Source organism: Anomaloglossus baeobatrachus, chromosome 2, assembly GCF_048569485.1.
Source record: "Anomaloglossus baeobatrachus isolate aAnoBae1 chromosome 2, aAnoBae1.hap1, whole genome shotgun sequence".
NCBI classification, from domain to species: domain Eukaryota; kingdom Metazoa; phylum Chordata; class Amphibia; order Anura; family Aromobatidae; genus Anomaloglossus; species Anomaloglossus baeobatrachus.
Window position 1 is genome coordinate 341,350,386 of NC_134354.1, and position 16,080 is coordinate 341,366,465.

Below are 16,080 nucleotides of genomic sequence, written 5' to 3' on the forward strand. Positions count from 1 at the left end.
GTGTCGCGGGTGGAGGGGCCGCACTCGCTACGCTCAGGTCCGGGGCTGCTGCTCTGTGGCTCGAGCGGTGGGCCGGACCCTGGGACTCGAGCAGCGCTCCTCGCCCCCGAGTGAAAAGGGGGTTGGGTGGTTTTAGGGAGATAGTTCGTGACGCCACCCACGGGTCGTGGTGATAGTGGACACCACCGCTGCTCGTGACGGGATTCCTGGGAACGATGGCGGGGAGCAGCTAGGTGTTAGTTTCCCCTCCGTGGGTAGGGGTTGGTGATCCCGGGGCCTGGTGGTGATACGGGGAGGCAGGGTAGCTGGGGTGCAGGGTTGCAGAGGCAGCGTGGCGTGGTGCCGGATGGCACTGTTGTACTCACTCAGGCACAGATTCACAGAGTCTCTGGTAAACCAAACGGCTGAAATGGATGGGTCCCGCAGCCGGCTGCAGTGTCTTTGCTCTCCCCAGACAGGTTGATGGTGGTTGTCTTTCCCTGCACCGCTGTGTATGTATTGACTCCAATGATTTCCCACTGGTAGTCCGCTCCCCGGCGTGTATATACCGAAGGAGCCCGATTTGACCCCAGGGGCTGGCCCTTGGATCTCTAGCCTATGGCGGTGGGTTTTTATCCTCACTGTGTGGACTGTTGCCTTCTGTCGGGTCTTGGGTGTGAGGGAACCCCTGGGGTCCCGGTCACTATCGGATTCGACCGTTTTCGGCGGCTCCTAGCCTGGTCGGGGTCTGATGGCCCTGCCTTTGTGCTTGGTACAGATCTGCTCCCCGTCTCAGTACTGGCGGGCCACCACCCGTCCCCGGTTCTACGGTTCCGCTGACTTGCACCACCTCCTGCAGACGGCCACCACCATCTGCCGACCTTGCTGTACGTGCCTGGGGCTCCTACCCAGACACCAACAGTTTCTCTGCTGTCACTTTCAACTCCAAACTCCAACTTCCTCCTCAACTCAACTCCAAACTCTAACTAACTGCTTTTTCCCACCTCCAGGCCTGTGAACTCCTCGGTGGGTGGGGCCAACCACCTGGCTCCGCCCCACCTGGTATGGACATCAAGCTTGGAGGTCGGCAACAAGGATTTTGTTTGACTGTTGTTGACTATCCAGGGGAGGGTGTGTGTGTGATGTTGTGTTTGTGACTACCTGGCTAGTCCAGGGTGTCACAGTAGCGCTTTAATGGCCCGGTCCTTTAGGACCACAAAGTTCGAGTCCGGATGTTCCAGGGCCCACAGCCATAGCTGTTTGCGGTCTTCAGCGGACCCCAGCCCCTGCAAGAACTGCTCTACCAGCATTTTATTTTTCTCAATCTCATAGACGGAGTCCATCTGTTTCAACGTACGCAGGACGTTCTGCAGCCTCAAGGCATAGTCCCGAATGCTGTCTTGAGGACGCTGTCGACAGTTATAAAAATGCATCCGCCATTCTGCTTCTGTGCGGGTTTCAAAAGCAACCTGCAGCTTGTCAAAAATGGCGGTTACCGAGGCCCAGTCGGCATCGGCCCAAGTCTCTACCTTTTGCTCAGAGGCGCTGGTCAACTGCCCAAGCACTACCGAGGCACGCTGCTTGCCGGTCATGGCGTACATATCAAGAACAGTGCAGATCTTCTTCTTGAATACCTGCAGGGCATCGGGCTTTCCATCATACTGAGGTAACCAGGCAGCGCCGGACACGTAGGGTAAGGTGATCGGCATTACTTGGGTGATCACCGGGACCGCAGGTCCTACCGCTTTTACGACCGGAGCGGGAGCTGCCACTTCTCCAAAACCGCCACGTTAGCGGGCGCTGCCGCTCCATTGATAGGCGCTGCCCCGCCATCAACATTGGGCGCAGACATCTTCCTGCTTCTCCCCCTTGGTCTTTTGCGAGCAGTCTCTTTGCGTAGCGTTTAAATTTCGTTTTCGGCCTCAGGAGTCACTTCCTTCCGGCCCTATTTCCAGGGGGCGGGGCTTCAGCTTTGCGCCCTATCTCGGGGAAGAAGACGCTGGGTTGTCGTTTTTCGCGCCTAAAAATGGCGTCAAAATGGCGGCTTTTCAGAATTTTTGCAGCGGAGCACCTCTGACAGTCCAGTACAAGGCGCACTTCCACCAGGTTCGTGATGCCAGGTTTTGGGGTGTGCCGCCCCCACGTCTGTAGCAGCCGGGCTTCTCAGATCCGGATCCACAGTGTGGCTCGAGGAGTTCTCCGGACCCGGGGGTTACGCGGACACTCCAAATGAAAGGGGACGTATTTGTACTGGATTTGCCGTAGTCAGTCTGTGACGCCACCCACAGTGTGTGGTGAAGTGTGGCACCACCGCTGCTGTTGTGAGGTACCCAGGGGCGATGAGATGGCAGCTGGTTGTTAACCCCTCCATGGATAGGGATGGTTGCCCCGGGGCCGGTGACTTGGTGCAGGAGACGGTGATGGCAAGTGCCGGCGCGCCTGGTCAGACCAGGGAGTCTCAGTTTACTCACGATTAAATAAATCAGACAAGTCCAATGGTTAACCAAGGTGCTGGTTTACGTAGTGACATATGCTGAAAGATTAACCTACATGCTAAATAATGTCAATCAAAGAGGGTTTACCAACGTGGGTTTCTCCACATGTGCGGAGCATGCGATTGACGTGGACATCCGGTATGTAGAGCTTTAAATGTTACTGAAATAAACGTCATACAGTTATTTGCGTACAGTGTTTTATGGTGTATATATGAGATATCATATAAGAATAATGGTATATACATATCCATGAAACAGTAATGATGGTAAATGTGATCGGTTATCAACAACACCATATTAATGGTATATGAAAGCTGTGAATAAAGCAATCAACTTTAAATGGAATAAGTGTGCACGGTATGAGCCGTGAAAATATATGATATACTAATATGAAATGATTCTGCAGCATTCCCTTTTTAGACTATTATTGAGGCATAGTTATAGGTGGAAACCCAACCTATGATATATGAACTGCTGTTTTTGTCCGGAATTGGCCCAGGATATAAGGTGACCTAGAGGTAGCGTCAGCCTGTGTGATGGTAAGGTATAAACCTGAGGCCTAAAACACACTTCCGCAAAAAAACCGAACTTACGGTCGTTTTTCGGGTCCGTTTTTTAGGGGCGTTTCTCCGGTGCTTATGGCATCCGTGTGATGGCGTATGCGAGCCGTGTGTGCGTGTGGAATGTCCATATTGACATAAAATACGTACGTGTGCAGTCCGTGTGCCGTCCGTTTTTTCAGATCCGTATTTTCACACAAATAACCTTGTTAGCCCATCATAATGTGCTCCTGGTGTGTTAAATTGGTCAATTAACTACACCATTTGGTTAGTTTGCTTAAAAAACCTTTAAAAACATGGCTTCTGAGCTTATTCTCACATTATACACACTCCAAAATGTCTCTCTCCAATGAAGCAACCATGTATTTGCTCTGGTTGATATCTAGGAGATTTGGGGTTAGGCGACATATGATTGAAGAAGAGCCACCGCTGGAGAGAAGGATGTGGATTCACCCCCTTGTGAAGCTCAGGAAAACACATGGGCATTTTAATATTCTCTATGGCGAAATGCGGAAATTTCCACCAAAATTCCAAGCCTACTGCCATTTCACCATGAATTCATTTGACAACATCCTTGGCCTTGTGTACCATCGTTTGAAGCATCAGGACACCTGTATGCGCCTCAGCATCTCCCCTGAGGAACGACTGTTGGTGACTTTACGGTAGGTGTTGTCATGTATACTCATGCTTTATCTGTTATTTTGAAATACATGTTAAATCTCAAAGGCATCATTTTGTAGAAATTATGTAATTTAAAATTTAGGTATTTGTTTTGCTGAAAATGTATATAGATCACATAACCTCATTGTAATCTTAAAATATGATCTGAGTGCTCACATCTACCATTCTATCTCTACCAAAATTAAAGAAACAAGAGTCATAAATCAAACAATCTTGTTTATTAAACAGAAAAGTAATTATTTTTCCAATATGGAAAGTAAATATCAACATATATGTTTTTCCAACAAAAGCAATAAAATAATAGTCATACACAGTATCTCGCCAGTCATTGGATGACACAAATATTTGGTGTGAAATACAACTTACATGAATAGTCAAAGTAATGTCATGTTTTTATTCTATTTCAGTTACCTAGCAACTCGGCAATCCATCAGCAGTCTACATTTCGAATTCTTATTGGGAAGGTCCACAATTGCTAAGATTATCCTGCATACCTGCACTGTGCTATGGGAGACCCTTAGGCATCATGTCAGGCAGCTGCCTTCAACACAGGAATGGATGCACATTTCAGAAGAATTTTTGGAGAAAACAGCTTTCCCTAATTGTATTGGCGCCATTGACGGAAAGCACATTAGAGTGAAGAAACCACCTAACTCTGCATCAAGATATTTTAATTATCATAAGTTTTTTTTCTGTAGTTATTTTGGCCATGGTAGATACAAACTACTGCTTTTTATTTGCTGATATTGGGGCCTATGGCAGTGCCTCAAATGCACGCATTTTCAGAAGCTCACATTTAGCAAGACGATTAATGTCTGCTAGTTTAAGTTTGCCTGCACCAAGACCATTGCCTGGTAATAATGGCCCTATTGTTCCTTTTGTCATGGTTGCAGATCAGGGGTTTGCATTGTCTAGGCATTTGATGCGTCCATATCCCAGAAGGGGGCTGGACAGATCAAAAGCCCTATTTAATAGCAAAATGGCCAGAGCACGTTGCTATGTTGAACGTGCCTTTGGCATTTTGGCCTCAAGATGGCGCATTTATCAAACCACCATCCAACGCCAACCAACCACCGTCAAGGCTGTCATTAAAGCTACAGTACTGTTACATAATTACTGTAGATTACATGAAAGCAATGACGAAGACATTGAGGAGTTGCCTGCTTTAAATGCACCATTTGTAGAGAATGGTAGTGTTTGAACCAATGTGTCCACTTCTGGTCTACAAGTGAGGAATCAGTTTAAAGCTATGTTCACACTAGAAAAATGATTTTTCTTAAGAAATTTCTTAAGAAATTTCTTGAGAGTGAAGGATTAGCGCACCTGCGTTAAAAAACGCACCAATAACGCAGGTGCGTTTTTGGTGCGTTTTTGGTGCGTTTTTTATGCGTTTTTGGTGCGTTTTCTTTCATGTTGGTCCCTGCGTTTTTTAATGCCTTTACAGCAATAAAGCACATTGAAAATAAAAAAAAAAAAAAAAGATAATACAGAGATAGATATATGATAGATAGATATAGATATTTAGGGTAATAGAGTATAGAGGGATAGATATAGATAGATAATAGATAGAGGGATATAGATAGATAATAGATATTTAGGGGTATAGATAGATAATAGATAGCTAGATAATAGATAGATAATAGATAGATATTTAGGGGTATAGATAGATATATAAGATAGATGGATAGAGGGATAGATAGATAGATAGATAGACAGATGATAGATTGACAGAAGGATAGATAATATAGAAAGATAGACAGATAATATAGATAAATAATAGATGGATAGATAGAGGGATAGATGGATAGATAGATAATAGAGGGATAGATAGATAGATAAATAGAGGGATAGATAGAGGGATAGATAGATGGATAGATAGATAGAGGGATAGATAGATAATAGAGGGATAGCTATATAGAGGGATAGATAGATAGAGGGATAGAGGGATAGATGGATAGATAGATGGATAGATAGATAATAGAGGGATAGATAGATAGATAAATAGAGGGATAGATAGATAGATAAATAGAGGGATAGATAGATGGATAGATAATAGAGGGATAGATAGATAGATGGATAGATGGATAGATAGATAGAGGGATAGATAGAGGGATAGAGGGATAGATAGATAGATAATAGAGGGATAGATAGATAGAGGGATAGATAGACAGATAATATAGATAGAGGGATAGATAGATAGATAATATAGATAGAGGGATAGATAGATAGATAGAGGGATAGATAGATAGTAGTGATGAGCGAGTATGCTTGTTACTACTCGGTACTCGCACAAGTATCACTGTACTCGGGCTACTCGGCGGGGACCGAGTAATCTCGCGATACTCGTGCTGTACTCGTGGTCTTCATCCCTGCATGTTGGCGCTCTTTTGAGAGCCAGCCCTCATGCAGGGATTGGCTGGCAGACCACTGCAATGCCACAGCCCTGTTAGTTGTGGAATTGCAGTGATTGGCCGGCCTGCACAGCGTGACCGAGCCTTTATACCGGCGGGCGCGCTGTGCTCTGCACACAGTAATCCAGACAGTCAGTGCAGGGAGAGTGTTGCTGCTTCAGGGAAAGGTTTGCGGCCCTTTATAGCTATTTCCGTAGCAGGGCTGCAAACAGTGTGACCAGAAGTTCTTCTCAGGACTATTATAGTTGTATACAGGCAGGCAGGGTATAGCCAGGTCGGAGTACAGTAGCAGAGTCCTTCTCAGGACTATTGTTGCTGTATACAGGCAGGGTATAGCCAGGTCGGAATACAGGCTAGTGACCAGAAGAGTCCTTGTCAGGACTATTGTAGCAGTATACAGGCAGGCAGGCAGGCAGGGTATATAGCCATTCCTTGTGGTGACCGTATACCAGCCATCATATCTGGGGCTGGTGTACACAGTCTAAAACAGTCCAGATAGTGTCAGACGTCTAGTAATTGTCGCTCCTAAAAACCTGTTAGGTTCTTAGTGCGTCCGTGCTTGCATTTAAAAACCGCACGTGTGTGCCTGTCGGTGGCAGCGTACAGGTGCACGTTTTGCACAAACTATTATATAACGCACAAGTCTAGTGTATAATACATGTCAGTCAGCAGTGTCTGATAGTGTCAGACTTCTCAGTAATTGTCGCTCCTAAAAACCTGTTAGGTTCTTAGTGCGTCCGTGCTTGCATTTAAAAACCGCACGTGTGTGCCTGTCGGTGGCAGCGTACAGGTGCACGTTTTGCACAAGCTATTATATAACGCACAAGTCTAGTGTATAATACACGTCAGTCAGCAGTGTCTGATAGTGTCAGACTTCTCAGTAATTGTCGCTCCTAAAAACCTGTTAGGTTCTTAGTGCGTCCGTGCTTGCATTTAAAAACCGCACGTGTGTGCCTGTCGGTGGCAGCGTACAGGTGCACGTTTTGCACAAACTATTATATAACGCACAAGTCTAGTGTATAATACACGTCAGTCAGCAGTGTCTGATAGTGTCAGACTTCTCAGTAATTGTCGCTCCTAAAAACCTGTTAGGTTCTTAGTGCGTCCGTGCTTCCATTTAAAAACCGCACGTGTGTGCCTGTCGGTGGCAGCGTACAGGTGCACTTGTGTGCGTTTTGCACAAACTTGGATATAACGCACAAGTCTAGTGAATACACGTCAGCACAGCATTGCAAAATGCGCAAGGGCGTTGGCAACGAACAAGGAAGTGGACGTGATGGTGGTGCAGGCAGAGGCCGAGGTCGTGGGCAAGCTCTAATTTCGCCACAACAAAGGGCCACATCTAGTCGCTCGGACGTCCTGTCCCAAATTCTTGGGGACCACAGCAGTACACCGCTCTTGAACCAAGACCAGTGTCAACAGGTTGTTAGTTGGATAGCGGATAATGCTTCCAGTCAGATTGGCACCACCACAAACACTCTGTCTTCCACGCGGTCAAGTGTCAGTAGCCGTGATACTGCACCGCACATTTCAGAACCTGATCCTCCTTCCTACCACAAGGCTGAGTACACGTCCTCGGACATTACTGATCCCACACTTGGACACTCGGAAGAGCTGTTCACGTTTCCATTCGCACATTCTGGCCTCTCGCCAGCTCATGTTGAAGTGGGTCATGAGGAGATCGTATGTACAGATGCCCAAATATTTGAGCAGCCACGTTCTCACGAAGTTGGCAACGTGTCTCAACAAGGGGTGGACGATGATGAGACACAATTGTCAGGAAGTCAGGAGGAGGAGCAGGGTGCGGAAGAGGAAGACGACGTGGTGGATGATCCAGTAACTGACCCAACCTGGCAGGAGGATATGCAGAGCGAGGACAGCAGTGCACAGGGGGAGGGAGGCGTAGCATCCCAACAGGCAGCAAGAAGCAGGGTGGTGGCTCCAGGCAGAAGTCAGGCAACCGTTCCCCGGAACAACAACACGACACAAGGTGCCTGTGTAAGGGGTGGGCAGACCCCTTACAAAGGAGCATAGTTTACCCGGAAACGTTGTTATTAATAAAAATGTTTTTATTGTTACTATATTGTGTTAGTGGGTCCCCCTAGTGGCCGGGTGGGACGGCTGTCTCACAGAAACAGGTGGTAGAAGGAGCCGGCAGCAGAAAGGGGAGGGAGGAGTAGTGTTAGGAAGGAAAGTGTGAGATCGAGAAGGCAGTTGTGTCCGGGACGGGAGAAAGGAAGCAGAGCCGGGGCAGAGTGTGGGAGCTGGATAAAAGGGAAGCCGGAGAGTAAAGGAGCGGGCGGAATCTCAAGAGCGAAGCAGACTAGTGTGGGTCCGGTTTGTGGGTAGCCATAGTGGGAGCCGGGTGAAGCAGAGTAGCCGGGCACATCCCCACTGGAGAGGACGTCAAGGACAGGTTTTTCCCCCAGCTAAGGAAAAACGTGAAGTCATCTGCAACTGCCGGTTTATTTTGGAAAATAAAGAATGTCTTTTATTTGCACCAAAGCATGCCTGGAGAGTGTTTATACGTCGGACGACATCTGCACCACCACACTCTGCCCCACCAAGACATCTCCTGTCCCGATAGTGACGGTGGAGCCAGGGGTAAGCCTGGTATTAAGGGCCACGACTACAAGCCCCGAGGCGCCCCTGGCACCCCGTTACATGTGGCGTAGTCGGCAGGATCCGGATTGTATGCAAGGGGTCCCGACCCAAGAAGACGGAGACCAAGTGGTGCCTAGGACACAGGATCCGGATTATTGGAGAAGATTCCCGATCCCATGGTGGGAAGAAGAAGCAGTGCCTGCAGCGTTGGACCGGGCACAAGATGGCGGCAAGATGGCCGTCGTCTTCAAGGACACAGAAAGCGCACGAAAAGTTGGCACCAAAAGAAGAGCCTGGGGCTGGCCGGTGCCGAAAAAGAAGTTCGGAGTACTCCGCCCAAAGAGGGGAGGTGCTGGTCCCAGGGCACAGATGAAGATATGTGAAATGGGCGGTGTTCCAAGGAAAAAGAAGTACCGCCGCGGAGGGGTCGACCTGATGTGTGAGACTGGGGGTGGAGTATGCCCAAGAGCGGGAAAAGTAAGCCCGCCTCCACTTCCTCCAGCTTCTCCACCGACCCTGACGCCCTTACTAGTGCCTCGTACCACAGGCAACATGGAGAACCCTGAGGAACAACAAGTCGCGCCTGGTCTGGACCGAAGCCACAAGAAGCAGATTGCGGCTGCGTCTGCGGAGGGATTTCCCGCTCACTTGCCGGCTGTACCCGGAGGACCGGGACGGGCCACCAAAGTGACCTGGGTTACAACGTGGGACGCGGTGACCGGAGAGACCACGACCGAGGTCAGAGCGACGTACACCGCTCAGCTGCCATCGGGGAACCGGCTCTTGGGAACCCCATACCTTGAGACACCCCCGCCAGCCGCGGTGGGGCCCTCGACACCCGTTCCAGTTCCGGCTCCGGAAGAAGCACACGCCCGGAAGCTGGAGAGGGACAATTGGGGCTTCTTTTGGGACCCGGTACAGCCGTCACCCCTGCCTCAACGCAAGTCCCCGTCTCCAGAACCGGACCCAGTGCAGGAGAGGCTGCTGGCCGAGACTGTGGCCCGGGAAATGATGGCTGGTCCCCGGAGTGCGGAGTTCGAGCAGCAGTGTACCACCGGAACGGTGGTAAAATTTAATCAGAAGGAGGGGTATGGCTTTATAGAAGATGAGGAAACCGGCGATCACTATTTCTATAATAGAGTGAACCTGGACATCGAAGGCCTGCCGCAACGTCTGCACACTTTGTATCCCGGAGAAAAGGTCCGGTTTATGCGAGAGGTGGGATGCCGAGGCCTCTTTGCAGTTGGAGTAACCCGGATGCCTACTACGCAAGAGGCTGCTCAATGGCAGCAAGAACTGGAGTGGGAGGAATGCCAGTACCGGCGGCGGTCGCAGCACAGACCGGTACTAGCTGAGCTCTCCCACCCGAGACGCACCATGGCCGTAGCCCCGGAAGTCCAACCCGGACCGACCGCTGACCCGGAGAAGGGAACCCCGGCTGTGCTGGCTATTAACCAAAACATAACCACGCATCCGGTAATTGTCATGGGCAGCCCCCAGCTGTCCCGTGCCGCGACCCCCTCACCCCCGTCGGGGATAGAAGGAACAAAGCCGGCGACTGAGACCGCGGAGCAACCTGCCAACTATGAGCCCACCGGCAGTTACGAGCTCTTCCGGAGGCTGCGCCGGTTGCCCGGGCAGTCCTTATCGGACTATGTGAAGGCCCAACGAGCCGAATGGCAACGGGCCTACCACCCGGAGTGACTTTTCAAGACCGGAAGATAGCGGGCCTGTTTTTGTTGGACACCGGCGTTGTTTTGAACCGGAAGAAGTTTGGAACCGTTCAAGTTGTTAAGCCCGGAGAGAGCCTGCTGCTGGACTGAGCAAGGGGCTCCCTCCGCGTCGTTAAGGAAAAAAAAAGTTTTTCTCGAGTTGTGTTCCTGCCGTTTAACATCTAAGACCGGGAGTGCTGCCAAAGCCTCCGGGCAGAAACTCCACTAAGACCGGGAGTGCCTTCCAACGGCCTCCGGGCACGACTAAGACCAGGAGCTTCCAGGAGGAACTCCGGGCGCCGGACTGGTGCGCCCCTTGCGGTCGCACAAAGGTGAACTTGCTTGCAGTTTCATTGAAATGATGTTGTTTCTTTTATGTGTAGTTTTAGATTTATGCCTTGCCGGGAGGCTCAGGCTTTAAGAGGGGAGGTATGTAAGGGGTAAGCAGACCCCTTACAAAGGAGCATAGTTTACCCGGAAACGTTGTTATTAATAAAAATGTTTTTATTGTTACTATATTGTGTTAGTGGGTCCCCCTAGTGGCCGGGTGGGACGGCTGTCTCACAGAAACAGGTGGTAGGAGGAGCCGGCAGCAGAAAGGGGAGGGAGGAGTAGTGTTAGGAAGGAAAGTGTGAGATCGAGAAGGCAGTTGTGTCCGGGACGGGAGAAAGGAAGCAGAGCCGGGGCAGAGTGTGGGAGCTGGATAAAAGGGAAGCCGGAGAGTAAAGGAGCGGGCGGAATCTCAAGAGCGAAGCAGACTGGTGTGGGTCCGGTTTGTGGGTAGCCATAGTGGGAGCCGGGTGAAGCAGAGTAGCCGGGCACATCCCCACTGGAGAGGACGTCAAGGACAGGTTATTCCCCCAGCTAAGGAAAAACGTGAAGTCATCTGCAACTGCCGGTTTATTTTGGAAAATAAAGAATGTCTTTTATTTGCACCAAAGCGTGCCTGGAGAGTGTTTATACGTCGGACGACATCTGCACCACCACACTCTGCCCCACCAAGACATCTCCTGTCCCGATAGTGACGGTGGAGCCAGGGGTAAGCCTGGTATTAAGGGCCACGACTTCAAGCCCCGAGGCGCCCCTGGCACCCCGTTACACCTGTACAAATGTTAGGTCTTCCCGAGTCTGGCAGTTTTTTAAGTTGGCTCCAGATGATTCTAAAAAGGCCATTTGCAACACCTGCCGTGCCAGCATCAGCAGGGGTACCAAAACTAGCAGCCTGACCACCACCAGCATGATCAGGCACATGTCAGCCAAGCACCCGACTTTGTGGGAAGTACAACAGAGTCGAGGAGCAGTGCTTGCTGATGTCACTGCTACGTCTTCGCTTGTTGTGCATGCGAGCCAATCCCCTGTCCATGCTGCCTGCGAACAAGCCTCTTCCGGTCCTGCACCTGCAATTGCCTACTCCGAAATAACACCATCATCAAGCACGTCCTTGTCCCAGCGCAGAGTTCAGTTATCCATTCAGCAAACCTTTGAACGCAGGCGCAAATACACTGCCAACGCCCCACATGCCACAGTTCTAAATGCTAACATTTCGCGACTGCTTGCGCTGGAAATGTTGCCTTTTAGGCTGGTGGAGACAGAAGCATTCCGCGACCTGATGGCGGCAGCTGTCCCACGTTACTCGGTCCCCAGCCGCCACTATTTCTCCTGGTGTGCCGTCCCCGCGTTGCATAACCACGTGTCACAAAACATCACACGTGCCCTGAACAACGCTGTTTCACCCAAAGTCCACCTAACCACAGACACGTGGACAAGTGCTTGTGGGCAAGGTCGCTACATCTCGTTGACGGCACACTGGGTTAATATTGTGGAAGCTGGGACCCAGTCTGAGCGAGGGACGGAACACGTCCTTCCCACACCAAGGTTTGCAGGCCCTACCTCAGTCAGGGTTTCACCCACACTCTACAGCTCCGGAATGTCATGCTCTTCAGCCTCCTCCTCCTCCTGCGCATCCTCATCCACTTTACCCTCCACACCAGTCCCAAGCTGGAAGCACTGCAGCACTGCCTCGGCGAAGCGGCAACAGGCTGTGCTGAAGCTAATCTGCATAGGTGACAAACCCCACAATGGAGAAGAGGTGTGGACAGCTCTGAAACAGCAGGCAGATCACTGGCTCACACCTCTGAACCTAAAGCCAGGAAAGGTCGTGTGTGACAATGGCCGGAACCTGGTGGCGGCTTTGAGGCGAGGCCAGCTGACACATGTTCCATGCGTGGCCCATGTGCTCAACCTCGTGGTTCAGCGGTTTCTAAAGTCATACCCAGAGCTGTCTGATCTGCTGGTAAAAGTTCGCCGCCTGTCTGCACATTTTCGAAAGTCACCTACTGCTTCAGCCGGCCTTGCCGGCTTTCAGCGCCGTTTGCATCTTCCGGCTCACAGACTGGTGTGTGATGTCCCCACGCGTTGGAATTCAACTCTGCACATGTTGGTCAGGATATGTGAGCAGTAGAGGGCAGTTGTTGAGTACCTGCATCACCTAAGCCGTCGGGAAATGGGTCAAACTCCACACATAACACCTGAGGAGTGGAGATGGATGTCCGACCTATGTACCATCCTCCAAAACTTTGAGGACTCCACCAAGATGGTGAGTGGTGATGACGCCATTATTAGCGTCACCATACCGCTTCTCTGCCTTCTAAAACGGTCTCTGCTCAAAAACAAACATGATGCATTGCAGGCGGAGCGCGATGAGTTGGAGCAAGAAACAGTAGTGGGTGTGGGTGATAACACACAGCCCACCCTCGTCTCATCACAACGTGCAGTGGAGGACTATGACGAGGAGGAGGATGAAGACATGGAGCAACTCTCCGGCCAAATTGAGGATATGACATGCACACCAGTCATATCCTCGGTTCAGCGTGGCTGGCCAGAGGACAGGGTAGATGAGGAGGAGGAGGAGGAGGAGGACAGTATGTTCAGTCATCGTGTTGGTCAGGATACTGAAGTACTGGCTGTTAAGAGTCTGGCGCACATGGCTGACTTTATGGTAAGCTGCCTGTCTCGTGACCCTCGCGTTAAGAACATCTTGGCCGACAATCATTACTGGTTGGTAACACTGTTAGACCCACGCTACAAGTAGAACTTTATGTCTCTTATTCCCGAGGCGGAGAGGTCAGCCAAAATGCAGCAGTTCCGGAAGGATATAGTCACGGAAGTAGGCAAAGCATTCCTCTCACAAAACGCTAGCAGCATAGGTCAGGAATCAGTGGACAACCAAGGCGTACAGCCGAGAGAGGCACAAGTCCAATCCGCCAGAGGTAGGGGAACAGTCTTTAAGATGTGGGACAGTTTTCTCAGCCCCTCACGTACCACAGCCCCTGAGGTGCGGGGTAGTGCCACAAGAAATCCTAAGTTTGCCCAGATGCTCAAGGAGTACCTTGCAGATTGAACAACTGTACTCCGACATTCCTCTGTGCCTTACAATTATTGGGTATCCAAGGTGGACACGTGGTATGAATTGGCTCTCTACGCCTTGGAAGTCCTGGCCTGCCCAGCCACTAGCATTTTGTTAGAGCGTATTTTTAGTGCCGCAGGTGGAATCATTACAGATAAACGCACCCGCCTGTCAACTGAAAATGCTGACAGGCTGACTCTGATCAAGATGAACAAGGGTTGGATTGGGCCAGACTTCACCACACCACCAGCAAATGAGAGCGGAATTTAAAGTTTGTAACGGGAATTTGCCATGTACCTCCACTCACCAATGGGTACACACTTCTGGACTTTGGATAATCGCTGGACTGCTCCTCCTTCTCCTCATGCGCCACCATGATGACCGTTACAATAGTTAGGCCTTTGTTTCAGGTATACCCCCAGTGGTAAATTTTTTCGCCCATTCTTTCAGAATGGACATTACAACGACAGGAGACCCGCTCCTTTGCAATGGGAACAATGTTTTGAGGCCTTCATGCACGTCTCTATCCAGGGACAATGTGGAGCCTCCCAATTTTTGGCTGCATGCCTAAGGGCTATACTACAATAGACCCACTTCCTGACAATGGACACTTCAGGTTTACAGGCCCTCATGCACGTCTCTATCCAGGGACAATGTGGAGCCTCCCAATTTTTGGCTGCCCTGCCTAAGGGCTATACTACAATAGACCCACTTCCTTACAATGGGCACTTCAGGTTTACAGGCCCTCATGCACGTCTCTATCCAGGGACAACGTGGAGCCTCCCAATTTTTGGCTGCCCTGCCAAAGGGCTATACTACAATAGACCCACTTCCTTACAATGGGCACTTCAGGTTTACAGGCCCTCATGCACGTCTCTATCCAGGGACAACGTGGAGCCTCCCAATTTTTGGTTGCCCTGCGAAAGGGCTATACTACAATACACCCACTTCCTGACAATGGACACTTCAGGTTTACAGGCCCTCATGCACGTCTCTATCCAGGGACAATGTGGAGCCTCCCAATTTTTGGCTGCCCTGCCTAAGGGCTATACTACAATAGACCCACTTCCTGACAATGGACACTTCAGGTTTACAGGCCCTCATGCACGTCTCTATCCAGGGACAATGTGGAGCCTCCCAATTTTTGGCTGCCCTGCCTAAGGGCTATACTACAATAGACCCACTTCCTGACAATGGACACTTCAGGTTTACAGGCCCTCATGCACGTCTCTATCCAGGGACAATGTGGAGCCTCCCAATTTTTGGCTGCCCTGCCTAAGGGCTATACTACAATAGACCCACTTCCTGACAATGGACACTTCAGGTTTACAGGCCCTCATGCACGTCTCTATCCAGGGACAATGTGGAGCCTCCCAATTTTTGGCTGCCCTGCCAAAGGGCTATACTACAATAGACCCACTTCCTTACAATGGGCACTTCAGGTTTACAGGCCCTCATGCACGTCTGTATGCAGGGGCATTGGTGAACCTCACAATTTTGGACTGCCCTGGCAAAGGAAAATACTACAAAGACTCACTTCCTCAAAATGGGCACATTAGACTCAAGAGGCCTTCATGTACGTCTCTTCTCAGGGACATCGGAGTGCCACACAATGTTTTACGTAAAATCTTTCATGTATTATTCTCAAAAAGTAACATACACCAGCTCTATCTCACTATTGGGTATGTGCCCTTAACATTTCCGCCATGAAAATTCATTTTGGTGTCATTTTTGAAGGTTTTCTGGTGAGTCCGTAAAAATGGCGTAAAACGCGGACAAAATTGTTCACAGCTGTGACTTTTGAGTGATAAATGCTTCAAGGGGTCTTCCCCATGCTGTTGCCATGTCATTTGAGCACTCTTCTGAGACTTTTGTGACATTTTTAGGGTTTCTACATGCTGCCGGGGGTCATTTCATAAAAATACTCGGGTCTCCCATAGAATAACATTGGGCTCGGTGCTCGGGCCGAGTACACGAGTATCTTGGGATGCTCGGCCCGAGCCTCGAGCACCCGAGCTTTTTAGTACTCGCTCATCACTAATAGATAGATAGATAGATAGAGGGATGGATAGATAGATACATAGATAGATAATAGAGGGATAGATAGAGGGATAGATGGATAGATAATAGAGGGATAGATAGATAGAGGGATAGATAGATGGTGTGAGACTGTGACCGGGGTTGTCTATGACGGCCGGTACGTCTCGCCCCGGTTGTGCTCCCTCCATGTAT